The sequence below is a fragment of the Camelus bactrianus genome, chromosome 26, assembly GCF_048773025.1.
Source record: "Camelus bactrianus isolate YW-2024 breed Bactrian camel chromosome 26, ASM4877302v1, whole genome shotgun sequence".
NCBI lineage: Eukaryota > Metazoa > Chordata > Mammalia > Artiodactyla > Camelidae > Camelus > Camelus bactrianus.
Window position 1 is genome coordinate 22,609,506 of NC_133564.1, and position 14,586 is coordinate 22,624,091.

Genomic DNA, 14,586 nt, shown 5'->3' on the forward strand with positions numbered 1-14,586 from the left:
TTTGCTCAAAATGTAAAAAAAAATGTTTTCTAACACAGCATTGCATCTTGTTAGAATAAGATGTGAACTTCTTATAGCCTTGATTGTAACTGCAACTACAGTTTGTCTTCCTGAGGAAAAGAGTTAGACGTTGTTCAGTGTACTGAGGAATGGTCTTTGGAGATGTGTCTTTAATACAGCTGGTCCTCCGTTATCTGTGGGTTCTGAATTCACAGACTCAACCAACCATGGATCTAAAATATTAAAAAAAACCTCCCCAAATTCCAGAAAGCTCCAAAAGGCAAAACTTGAATTTGCCACAAAGGCAACTATATATTTAGCATTTACTTTTTATTAGGTATATAAGCAATCTAGACATGGATTCAAAGTATACAGGACAATGTGTGTAGACTGTATGCAAGGACTGGGCCATTTTATATAAGAGACTTGAGTATCCATGAATTTTGGTATTTGCCAAGGAGTCCTGGAAATAATGCCCTGTGAATACTGAGGGACGACTGTAATTATCAAGACTTTAAAAAAATTTTAATAGCTTGTTTAGTAGTCCTAGGAAAGATGTACTTGTTTAAAGCTGACGCTATACTATCAAAGATATAATTATGAAGCAATATGAATAGTTAGAGAAAAAATTATAGTACTTTTTATGCTCTGTGCTATGATTATAACTCTTTAACAATATTATGGGAAATGGATAAGAACTAATGAGAAATAACTGACATACCAAAAATTAGACTTGGATTGATAATTATATGCTTTTTAAAAATCTTTTGATCTTCCTCAATATTGTCTTATGTTTTCTGTGTAATAATAATCATCTTTTTAAAAAACAGATTGAAGGTGCTTTACTAAACTTGAAGCACATCACGTAGCTTTTAGACATGTGATTTTTAAGAGCCGTATTGAAAGTTAATAGTGTGATCTAAAAGATGTCATGACTTCAAGTGCCTTAACGCTAAAGCATTATTTTGTGTGATAGGATTTTTATACAGGGGATGTTCTCTTTAAAGTTCAGTGATCTGATTTTTGCTGCCAGATAGTTTTCATAGCTTATGTTCCGTGAGCTAAAGTTTTCTGTTTAGATTGTGTTTTGCTTCTGCTCTCTAATATGTTGAAAGGTAATATTCTTTAGAATAAAAAGAAAATATTGAATTGGCATCATGCATCAGTTCAAAAGAAAAACTACTCAGTGTATCAATGCAGTTGTATTACACAGATTAACAGTGTATACTAAACGAATTCAAATTACAGTTCCAGATCTCTAATACCTTCAATCATAGATGTATTAGCTATCTCTTTAGGACAAGAAGTAAATGGTTGAGAGATCTTTTGCATCACAAAGAAAAAGAAATTTAGCCAAAGTTGTGCTTTATCTTGGGTTGTGACAATCTCTGTAATTCACAAGATTAGCTGCAATTTAAACAAAATGTATAATAGAACAAAGTTGACATCTTATTTCAGAAAATCAGCAAATTCTTTTATACCCCAAAGAGAAAATTAGGATGCAAATTCTTGGCCTGTGGGGAAGAGGGAGGAGGGATGGAAATGCCATTGCTTGAGGGACTGGAAGGGCAGGCTTATCTTCTCCCTCAGGCACTAAAATGATGTCAGTGTGATAGGAAGAAGCACTTAGATTTGTCAAGCTCCTCTTAGAGATATTTCCATTAAAACAAAGAGCTAATTAAACAGAGAGCATAGTTATAATGCAACCACCACTTTGTATCACAATCTTGGAAATTTTCCCCCTCAAAAACAGAAACAACAGCAAAAACATGAAATTAGTTATCTATTTAATGATCTCTCTGGGTCCATTTCTATACTACTGGGGCACAAATTTTAAAAGCTGATAAATTTTATTCACAGAGGTTCTGCCAGATGATCTGTGAAGGTAGGCTCCACCAATTGATAAACATGCCCTAACCAGGCTCCTGGAGGCCTCATATCTGGTGCTTAACCCAGGACGGACTGATTTGAGCAGAACCTGGCTTCTGGATGTTAAAACATTAGAATGATTGGAATTTACTCCAGAATAGATTTTGATTTAGATTTCTTGAGAATGTAGTACTTTAAGAGGAAAATATAATTTTGTTTGACAATATGAGTAATTCTTTAAAAAAAATCAATGAATTTATGTGTCAAGATAAAGGCTTATGTTTGAATATTTTATTCAATTGGTAACAGATTGCCAATTCAAAAAAGAATATGATTTCTTTCAAAAAGTTTGAAAGGACCATACCAGTTTAATCAATCTAATTCTTGTATTTCCAAAATGTATTATGCTGTATTTTAAATATTTAAAACATTTTGAGTGTTTTATATACAAACGTGAATCCTTTATTCCTCTTTACAAATCTCTATTTTAAACTCTGCTAGACAGAGGAATGGCAAGGCAGGCAGAGGACCCACTCAATCTTCTGGGGGTTAATTGAGCCTTTAAATAGGATTAAGCTTCATTCCCACCCCTAAGGCCCATCATTTTTTCTGTCCTGCTAAATGAATGTAGCCTATTGTTTCTTATTAAGAACGTCTATTTTTAATCTGTGTGACCTCTCATCCAAGCCAACTGGAACCAACTCCACCAGGCTTTATGAAGCTCTAAACAAAATCATTTTGGGAACATTCCATCAATAATTCTTGAGTTGCAGTTGTGCAGTTGTCCCTTTGTGTGCTTAAGTAGCCATCTTCTCTTCTGATCCATGTTGCTATGTCAATACAGCCTCGTGGAGTCATTCTGCAGCTTATCTGACATCTTAGGATGACAAAACCCTCCAAGGGCAGGCAGTTTTGAAACAACATCCCATTGGTTCATTTACTCCACAAGTGCTTATTGAACAGCAGCATATACTAGGCATCATACTAGGTTTTATTGAGGAAGCAATTATGAACAAGGCATGATCCTTGCCGGGAAGGAACTCAGACTCTAGTTCCATTGGGCTAGCATCCTCCTTTTTCTCTTCTCAATTGAAAAATTCTTAACCCAGTTTATTTAGAAAGCTTCCTAGGAAAAGAATCAAATAAAAATGATGTTTTTAAGAAATTCTGTATCAGAATGTACATCCACAAGATCTGAAATAGATTCCAATTAATTTGTTTTTAAAACGTCAGAATTAATCACACAAGTATCAATATGCATAATTGTATCCAACACGTAATATTTTTATATAACTTCCCTTATGCCACCAGAATCTGTAAAGAGTGGGCCCAATGCCATTGCTGTATTTTCCAGCACGTCTGCTTCCTATCCGTGTGGCCTTGAACAAGTTATTTAACCTTCTCATTTTCGTATTTCTAGAGTATAAATAAATAACCTGCCATGTTGTTGTTGTAAGGCAACAATGCTTGGCACAAAGTAAGCTCTAAAAAATGGTAGCTGTTTCTTATAATAATTAGTTGTGCTTATAACCACCCTGTGAACAAGCCACATAGAAGCTAGCTGTGTTACTGCTGCCTGTGTCTGCTCCAAGAGTTCTTAAATGCTTCCTTGGGGCACCAATTAACAGCTGAGCAGCTGTCCATGTGGAAGAAAGAGATCACTTTCTCCATGAGACTCTGACTGAGTGAATTCAGATAGAGGTCATCACAGTATAGGCAGAGTTGGCCGTATTTTTAATACCTCTTTAGAAATTCTTGGCTCTATTAAGGTGAGATTCTCTCCAGTGAACAGATAATCTTCAATTTTCACAGAAGATTAGTCCTTGAGAAATATATACCCTGAGTCGCCTTTTCCTAGGGCTCCATTATCCCCTGCATCCCTAGTCCCTGGGGCAGTTGGATCCTGTCTGCCCAGCTCCCACCCTCCCTCCCTCCCCTCCTGCACACAGTCCTGTCAGCACTGCCTTCTAATCATCCCTTGTCCATTCTCCTTGCCCTTGTTTTAAGCAGCCCTCCACTTCGCGGTGGATTTTTGAAACAATGTCCAGAACTGGTTTCCCTGCCTTAACCTATCGTTACACCAGTTCACTCTCTGCATTGTCACCTGTTATCTTTGAAAAGCTTCCCCTGATGGTATCAATTCCTACTTTCCTACTTTAACTTTTCTTTTTCCTTCTTTTTTTTTTTTTTTTTTTTTTTTTTGCCTCCTTACTGATTACAGGATAAGATCAAACTTTCCTGCTTTACATAGCTGGCCATCTGTAATCCGGATGCGGTATATTGTACTGAATCTGCCCATTTCACCCCTCAGATCCACCCTCCAGCCTGCTTCTCCCCAGCTCTGCGCCCAGGAGGCTGACCAGTGTGGGAAGAATCAGTGGGCTGCCCTCCTTTCTATTTTCCCTGTTCCATCAGTAAGGAGCCCCAGCAGGAGACTGAGGGCTGGGGAAACGATAGGGCTGTGAGGATGGGTAGTTTATTGCACCGTCTGCCTCCCAAGGAGTCACTGCTGGCCCTTTCCACCCAAGTTTCCAAGTTCTGACAACCATTCTCTCCTCTTGCCTTATGGCTTCCCTACACCTTTACAACAGTTCTGTTACTAAACTCCCCTCAGTTTGCCCTGTGTACCATGTTTCCTGTCAGGAGTCTCACTGATATACCCGCCAGTACTTTCTCTTCTTTCTATTCCTTTGTGTTGGTTGGCTGGTTGGTTTGTCTAACTTCAGCTACAGCAGACAGCCACAGAACCCCTTCTAACTCTGGATCTTTCTACTTCTACCTAGATGGTGCAACTGCCTTTTTAAAAATAGGGATGAGAGGCAGAGAGTGATAGAGGGAGAAAGAGAGAAAAGACTTATTTAGGGGAAAAAAAGAGATACGGACCATGTTTTTCTTCATCCTAAATGAATATAGTTTCATTTAATCACATGGGGAGGAAGATACCTACTAGTATGATTTAGAGTGTGCTCTCTACTGCCTAGAAGCAGGTAAGCTAGAAAATTAGCACTGTATTTTAGTCACCAAAATGGGACTCTCTGAGCATATTTGAAAAGTAGTAATAGGGACTAATACGCAGTCTCTCTCATTCTGAAATTAAATTACAGATCATAAATTTTCTCAGGCTACATGGCAGCCTTTGGGAAGCAGACCACTATCATTAACCAAAAATGGCATTTCTTTTTCCTTTTCTGTTTTGAAAAATCTACTTGTTTTACTGGGTCCAACAATATCACCTCCTTAATGAATTATTTCCCAGGCAGGGTTAGTCCTAGATTTTCCTGTGCTCCTAGAAAACTATGTGTTTTCAGTTATACTCTTATCATCTTCCTTTGCTGTATGTTCTCTTCTCTAGGCTGTGAGCTTTTCTAGATCAAGAATATCGTCTTTGCATTCTCTGTAATTAAAACAGCTATTAGTTCATGGTGGGTGTTCTATAAAACGTGTTAACCAATAAATTATAATTACAAAGATGCTTTGGCTTCGATCTTACGCATTTAGAGTTAACATGGTTCTAAAACTTTGACTTCCTCTCTCCCCAGCTCTCTCCATTACTCCCACTACCCCGACAACTGCCAAATATCTCAGCTAGGTAATTAATTAATGATGTTATTCGGGGCTCTATCCCATACGAATATGTAAAGGGCACCATTGAGAAAGATGACTTAGAATCTGACTCTGGTTACATTCCTTGGTCATTTTTCTTAGAATGTTTGTTCTCCTGCCTCTAGGTTATTTAGTTGGCCAGAAAATGTTAAAAATCAAGATAATGAATAATTATAGCCTGAAACACTTGTGAAAGATAGCTTTCAGAAGCATATAACAGATTCATAGTCTCCCCAAACTTTGTGTTGTGGCTAGTAAGGCAGAATATAGAAATCAAACACTTCTTTGTGACGCATGTGTGAGGGAAAAAACGGGGTTTTCATAATTTCATTCCAAGCTCCTTGTAAACATACTAAATAACAAAGCCCAGACTTGGTGCCTTTTGGTATTAATTTTCTTGGCTGCTTTTGACCACTGAGAAGGGAAATGCATATGACCAAAAAAAAAAAAAAAATTGAAATGCAAAGACTTTTTCCAGTCCGATCATTTCTTTGATTCAGAGAATTAATTACTGGTGCGATCTATTCCACTCTAAGTCATGTTCCAATATTGACAGATCCGAAGGGATTTGTTGAAAAAGCAAAACTAGGACTGCTCTATTTCAGAGTTCTTCTTTGATAGACTGCCCTATTTTATGTCTCTGTTTTAGTACAGATCAGATTGATTTTAGTGCCGTCTCACTCACTAGACTGTAAGCACCCTGAAAGATGGAATTTTGTTTCATTCAGCTCTGTGTTTCCAACGCCTGGCATTAAAGTAGTTGCTTTATGATCAGTAAATGAATGAATAAATGAGATATTTTTTAAAAATCAACAAACATTTTATACGCACAATACTCCCAAAGCCAAATGTAAGATCTGAGCATTCTGTTGTAGGTGAAGCACTTTCTGGTGAGGCACTTTCTGTAACTGCAAAGGCCCTCAGCTGTTTTACAGAGTTGGGCAGGGTCTGAAAATTGTCTTTATCAGGCCAGGCTGGCCTTTGGCCAACATTCCAAATTCTTTATTCCCTTTTATTCTTAGAAAATGAATTTCATTATTTTTTCCTAATGGCTTATAAATACTCACTTATTTCACTTTTCTTAGTATTATGGTCTCTGCTAGCCTGCTTTTTTATGCGAAAGGAATTTAGGGTATGCCCACACATAACCTCTCAGTTTTTCTGAAACCTAATGTAAACTAATCCATGAAAAGTTGGCTGTGGTTGACTGGGCTGTTGAGAGGAAACACATTAGCTTTCAGGTATCAAGGAATTCATGAAAAATATAAGTAAGCTATTCTTAACTGCCAAAGATCTTGGATTCATAGGGTATTTTTCAATACAGATAATTTTCTTAATCTGTTTCTTAATGTTCTACTGGTGTTTCATTTATTACTAAGTAGCTAAAACAAATCCACTGTATCGCCAGAACCAATTAAACGTATTTCCTTTTCTTCTCACTTATATTGCAAGCACATGATAATTTTTCTTTTAACAAGTTGCAATTTAAATGTTACCTTCTGCACTTGGGGTGGTTGTCCACAGGTGATGTAGTGATTCCTGTGACATATTTCTGTTCATGAATTATCTTCCATATCAGGCTGTGAGCTCCTTGAAGGCATAAACTCCACATTTCATCTTTGTCATCCCCTCACTCAGTGTAATATCTAGCACAGAATAGATGTTCAAGAAATACTTTTAAATCAATCCATTCATTTGACGTATCAAATAACTCATGCAGACAGTTAATCTCCAGCCTATCAGTGACTAGCTTTTCATGGTATTTGACAGGCTTCAGATTTCTTCCTCCAAAAAGTCTGTGCACATTTTGCTCCCCCACTTTATCTCTCAAAAGAATGGCTATCAGCATTGAACAGGAGGTGATGAACTGCCAATACAGGCTAATGAGGCAGTTTTTCACTTCCATGTTTTAATTGACATTGACCTTTTATCAGTAGAAAAATTCATTTGCCATTTTCAGTCTCCCTGATTTATGGAAGGGCTTCTTTTTGTCAGTTATATTTAAAAAGCAATAGAACTTTCATTTAGTTTGAAAATCATATCTGATCATTTCTTAGATGCCTCCAAATATTTACCTTTATAGAGTTCTCCATGCATAGTTTGCAATTCAGTTACTTTTATTAATAGCTTGAATATTTACACAAATACATACCCACAAGATAGTTGTACATTAATTCTCATTTCTTTAGAGAGGTGATTTTACTTTGGAAAGGTACATATAACAAGGTATTACTTTGACCTGTCTGAGTATGAAATGTTAGGTTTGAAATTCTAGGTTTGAAATATTAGGTATGAAATTCTGCTGATGTGACTGTACTTTTCTTCTCTTATTGACCCTCCATTGGTTTGAAAGACTTTAATTTGTGTTTCTATAAGCAAAAGTTTGCGATCAATATCTCTTTCAAATGGACCCATATATATTTCTGTTTTAAAATTAAAATATGATTTTGAGATACGGTTTATCTAAGCAGGGAATCCAAGACAGTTATTAGCAACCATAACAAATCATCCAATGCCCGAGAAAGGGCTGGTGCCCATATTGTGTGCAGTCTGTCCAGAATAATCTGGCCATTTCAGGAAAGTGGATCATGGGTTTAAGTAGCTACTTTGTCTTGATACTATTATCAGGTAGAAATAATCTTACAAAATTCTACAAGTGATGTTTAAGCAAAATGGTCATCAAAAACCCTCACTTGACCACCAAATTGAGGTTTTTCTTTTTGTTTTTAAAATTTTCTAACCATTGAGCTTCCCCAGGAAGCACATTCCAGTGACTCCCAACTGCTAATGTTATAAACTGCTTCTTTTTTTTCTTCCAGTTTTATTGAGATAGAATTGACATACAACACTATATAAGTTTAAGGTTTTACAGAATAATGATTTGCCTTAAATACATCATGAAATGATTACCATGATAAGTTCTGTGAATATCTATCATCTCAAAGATATAAAATAAATAGAAATAAATGTTTTCTGGTGATGAGGATTTATTCTCGTAACAGCTTTGATATATAACATACAGGAGTGTTAATTATGCTAATCATATTGTACATTATATCCCTAATACTTATTTACTTTATAACTGGAAGTTTGCACCCTTTGACCACCTCCATCCAATTCCCCCTCCCCCTTAGCCCCACCTCCATCCCTGCCTTTGGTAACACAAACTTGATCTCTTTTTCTATGAGTTGGTTGGTTGGTTGGTTTTTAAAGTATAATTGACCTGCAACACTATGTTAGTTCCTGGTGATAAGCTTCTTAAAATAAATGTTTAATCATTCTTTTCTATGGATTTAAGGAAACATAAATGGAGGACAATGGTACAGTTCATCACTTCTTTATTTACCTTTTTAAGTCTGTGGTCTTCTGTATATTTATCCAAATGTTTTCCCTGCTGTGCTGTGATTTCCTGAAAGGAGGACATTTTCCCTGCACCTGTGTAGTGCCAGCCTTTTAGAGGGTTTTGGACTTAATGTTTGTCAAATGAATGGTTGAGTGGATAATAATATCAAACATTTACTCTGTGCCTGCACTCTTCTAAGCACTTTATAGATATGAACTCATTTAATCCTCTAGCAACCATATAAGGAGGGTGTAATTTTTTCCACGTTATGGAGATGACGAACCTGAGACTCAGAAAGGTTTCCTAAAATAACCAAAGTCATGCTATGGCCAAGGCAAGATTCAGAGCAAGCAACACAGGCTAGAGTGCATGCTCTTAACCACTATGCTGTACGTAGTGGTTAAGTGCCAAGACTCCTCAGGCTGATGAACAAATTTTTCCTTAATCAGACCTTACCCTTCCTTTCCAACCTTATCTCCCATCCTCCCCTAACAGGCACCTTCCGCTGTAACCATGGTAGCAACCTCATTTGCTCCTGAATTTGCTTCTGCATAACTTGACCTTTGTTCTTCCTGCTTCCCTTCCAGAAATTAACTCCCCCATTCCCCAAGGTCTTATTTGGGTTCCACCTTCACCAGGAAGTCTTCTGTGACAACTCCTGCTCATATTAAGTTCATAGTTTTTGAAATGATACATCTACAGCATATATAGTCTATACCTGTCATTTTCATTCTTAATCATATGTGGCTTGTCATTGTCCATTGAGAGTTTCATCTCAGCCTTGCCTTCCAACAGTCTTGTAAGCATCCTTTTAAAAAGCACTTGGCACTGTGCTGTGCAGATAAAAGGGGGGTATTAAATTAATAGACTTTATTTTTTAGAGCAGTTTTAGATTCACAGAAAAACTGAGTGGAAAGTACGGTTCAAATTATATGACATTCTTTTAAAGGCAAAACTGTGGACAAGGTAAAAAGATCAGAGGTTGTCAGGGATTGGGGAAGGGAGGCATGAATCAATGGCGCACAGAGGATATTTAGGGAGGGAAACTACTCTGTGTGATGCTTTAATGGTACAGCATATAGGCTTTTTGGGTTGGCTTCTTTCACTTACAAATATGCATTTAAGGTTCCTCCATGTCTTTTCATGACTTGATAGCATGTTTCTTTTTAGTGCTGAATTATATTGCATTGTTTGGATATACCACAATTAAAGGAGCTATCTAATACATTTTTAATGTAAAAAATTTTTAAACTCATTGATCATAAAATCTATTACACACACCACTTTTGTTAGCTTTCATCCTTTCTTCTTTAGGCAAAAGTAACTGCTCTTAGCCACTGATTGTGATTATTTCATTTCTCCCGTTCGAAATTTCTTCCAGTTTTCAAAAGGAAAATACTACTACTAAATATATTATCAACAGCTGTTATTTATTGTGTATCTTCAATGCAGTCTCAGAAGAGACGCTTCCTCTACCTTATCTTTAATACACACCAATAAAAATATGACCAAAATTAGTAAAACTGCAACAATTCATATAGTTTATATGATCTACATATTGCTGTCTTTATGCCTTTGCTCCTAAAGTTTACTGTCCCCCAAATACTCCTTATTTTTTTCTCCAAATCACACACTTTCTTCAAGGACTCATTTAGTGCCACTTTTTGTGCAAAGCCTCCTCAATTGCTCCACTCTTTGATGAGCTATTTGTTTAAATCAGACAGATTTCATTGCTCATCTTATATTCCACCCTTGAAAGGAGCAGCTTGTGTGCACTGTGACCACCGCCACTCTCCATCCTAACCCATGGCCAGAGTCAGTTGGACTGGGGTCAGGCAGGTGGGGTGAGGGGCACATGTGACTCAAGGCCAGAGAATACATTGAGTAACCAGTGGACAATCTCTTTCTCTCCTCCTCCTCTTCCTCCTCCTCATCCTTCTCCTCTTCCTCCTCCTCATCCTTCTCCTTCCCACTCCCTTTCATTCAAATTATGAGCCAGAGACTCAATCAACTTGTAACAGATGCTTTGGCTGAAAGTTCACATTAGCTGTTAGGTAGAGTCACAGAGGAAACCATTCTGCAAAGAGTAGCAGGATATTGGGGCAAATGAGCCAAGAAAAAAAAAGAAAAGTTAGAGACAATGCAAACTAGAGAAAGAGATGGAAAAAGTAGCCTCTTCTATCCCAGATGACTCCCAAGGTGTCAGCTTACAACTCTCAGGAGGTCCCCACCCCACATCTGCAGGATAACTCCATATCCTCACATCTCAGGCTTTTAGATGGACCTAACAAGAATGAGTTCCTTCCGCTCAGATGATTAGCCATCCTTCTCCAAACTTCTATTGAATACAATTAATATCAAAAATAGTCTATCACTTAATTTTACCTGACGTCTTGCATTATTTTCTGCTTCATACATGTGTGTGTGTGTATATATATATGTATATGTGTGTGTGTGTATATATATATATATGTATTATATGTATATAGTATATGTAGCTTCCAAAATATGTTATAAGCAGCCACAATGAGGAACCATGGCATATTGGTCTGCTGTTTGGTTTGTTTTATTCTAAAAGACCTCGCAAGAAGTACATATATAGTGGATGTTCAATAAAATTGTATTTTTTTACAGTTATACTGCCTTTTTAGGCTACAGAACTATAATTACCTAGCAGCCCATAGAAGACATCACACCTCTTTCAGCCCTACTCAGCCACATCAGTACCATCATATCTCGTATTTATGAGACTTGTGGATTGATTATTTTCCCCTTGACCAAATAAACTGTCTCCTTTTAAGATCACTTAACTTCATCCTGACCATGCCACTCGGTTTTTAATTTGCATTGTAATTTGTTTGAGTCAGTTCCTGTTCCCTCAGCAATTTCATATTTTCCTTAGACTGTATTCACATTTCCTCATTCCTCTAAGTATAGTCAGTAAGATATTAAATAATAAGAGCTAAGAGTGTAAAACTGGAAGAGGGAGGAATATAAACAAACACTTAGGGAGTGAGATAGTTGATACATTTTAAAAAATAAAATACCTTTAAAAGGAAAAAAATTGAATTCTACTAGATTTAACTTGTATTTTATGACTTGGTATTTTTTTATTTAAAAAAATCACATGCGTTTGTGGGTTGTGGGGGCATTTCCATGACTTTTTTCCCAAAGACCACCAAGGACTGCATTCCTGATGCAATTATGAAAACAGTAGCTTTCATCTGTGCAAAACAAAGCTCAGCCAGGTGACCGCAAGGACGTAAGGCTTTTCTTATTTTGTGAAAGTAAATTGGGAAGCTGGCTTATTTATTATATTGTGAAACTTTCATTGTTCAGTAATATTTTAATCACCAAATTTGGGGGCCTTGAAAAAAAAAACAAAACAAGTCTTCTCAGTCTAACTAGTGACCCTGACTCTGAGTTGGCACTCATCACTCTGCAGCTAATCAGGAGCCATTCTCCCAGATGGTCCCTGACAGCAGAGCATAAACAGAGCAGTGACTCCATCATCCTCACATGCAATAACTACCCTGGACTTTCTGTGATGTGGACAAAGGGACTGTGACAGAGAGATGTTAGAGATGTCTTTTCAAATGGAGATATTCTGACAGACAGACAAATACCTTCAGGCGTTCTGAAAGTGCTCCCATCTGGAATGGAAGCTAGTTTTTAAAAAATAACTGCCGATCACAGATAGCAAGACTTTTTCCTGGAGGAAACAAAATACAAAATTTCAGCAGAGGGGGTTTAGTTAGATTACAGATAGAAGTTAGAAGGAAGCCATAGATGCATTCTTCCCCCCGTAGAACTTAAATGAGACAGCACAACTCTATAGGAAGAATTCCACATCTGGAAAGTCTTTGCTCCATCTGTGGTAGGTTTCCAGCCTCTTGCTCTTTCTCTACAATTTCCCATGACTTCAGCTTACCTCCTTTTTGTTTTCTTTAGTGAAATTATTTAACTCTTAGGCATTTCAGGTTTTGTTTTGTTTTGTTTTGTTTTGTTTTTAAGAGGAAGGAGCACAAAGGAACACCCCATAATGTTTTTGTGATTCTCTAAAATTTAGCCTGGTTTATATTTCTTTAAGTGTTTAACTATGTAAGTGATAGGGATGGAAAAAAAAAAAAATCAAAGTGCTGGTCAATTCTATGGGATTATATTTCAGAAATACATTAGACAGCACTTTGATTTTTATTTTAGTGTATTTAACATTGGTCTTAATCTTCCAATTTGTGAATTTTATTTTGTTTGCCTCAAATAATAGGCATTAATATCATAGAGCACATAGAAGTAAGATTACATATTCATATCATAGAATTCATTAACATCATATTTAATATAATTAAGAAATATTGTTTATGATTGAATCTTTATCTCACTAAATCCCTTCCTAAGCCTTAAGTAAGTTACATGGCAGTGATGTTTGGCTTTTCTGTCCTTGTCTGTCCTTATACTTTCTTTTAGGAGTCTCATCCAAATAAAGATATGTCTGCACAATCTCTAGCCCTATTTACTCAGCCAAGTTCCCCACCTCATCTCCAGCCACCCCCAGGACTCCATCACAGGACTGCTCACACTCTTCACATCCTGCTCTTTTCTACTTCAGTGTCTTTGCTAATTCTGTTACCTTTTCCTAAAACTTCCTTTTATGCTGCCTCCAGATTGCCAGATACTCCTCCTCTTTGAAGGCTTCCAAGATTTCCACTACTCTAAAATCAGCCCTTTTTCTGGGAACTCTCAATACTATATTTGAAGTTCTCATAAAGTTTTTATCCCTTTGTGCCCTTTATTATGATGATTAAAGCTTATTTTTCATATTATATAATAAAATTCATGTCTGACTTATCTTTAAATGTCTCACACATAAAGAACATTTAATAATTTTTGATTGAAAGAAAAATGGCATTTCAATTGAAAATAAAAGTGTACTCTTTTAATGCAAGGTTTGTTAAAATGTGCCTCAGAATGTTCTAGAATATTTGTTTTAAAATGCAGATTCCTGGATTCCTCTAGGACTCCTGAATCAGAATCTCTTAGACCCAAGAATCTTAAATGTAATGTACTATCTAGGGAATTCTTATCCACACTAAAGTTTAAGGATCATTGGTTAATGTCAATGAAACTTTCCAATTTAGTCTTCCTCCACATGCATGTAAATTTCAGTATAGGTTTCAAAGTTTGTACTGCATAACAAAATCCTAAGGCTTAAGTAAAATGATCATGACACTGAATGGTTAGGGAAAGGTCGTATTTTATTGTAAATATAACCAGGAATATTTCTGAATATCTTTTTTTACCAAATAGTGTGCTGGGCTTATAAAACTCTTTGAGACACTACCCTCCGAGAGCTTATGGTCAAGATGAGAGAAAATATACACACGTGAAAAGTTGATTGAGCAAGCAAAGTAATCAGAGATGCCCTGTTGTGTCATACAGTTTCACATATCTGCCATGAGCCATCCAACTCATTGCCCAATCAAATAAAAACAACATTTTAAAGCAGTGGAAATAATTCCAAATGCAGACATGATAGGAGGAGATAAAAAGAGCAAAGACTTTGCATTGAGGAGCTGGGAGTCTTGGTTGTCCCACCACTCACGTTCAATAAGGAGATGTTTATTTGGACCAAGTTCTTGTTTTAGATATAAATTCCTTTACAGCCCTACACCTTCCCCCTCCTCTCCGGGACTAACCCTCATTTTGGAATAGCCCAGCGAGTATTGTCAAGCCCCCGACAATAGGATTTTCAACTTCTGTGAGATGGGGGA

General features: G+C 36.7%; 1 protein-coding gene across 6 annotated transcripts in view; it reads left to right on the forward strand.

Annotated features, from left to right (window-relative positions):
* Positions 1-14,586, forward strand: part of DLC1 (DLC1 Rho GTPase activating protein) — a 344,906-nt gene that overhangs the window by 164,705 nt on the left and 165,615 nt on the right. The gene's annotated exons all lie outside the window — the stretch shown is intronic.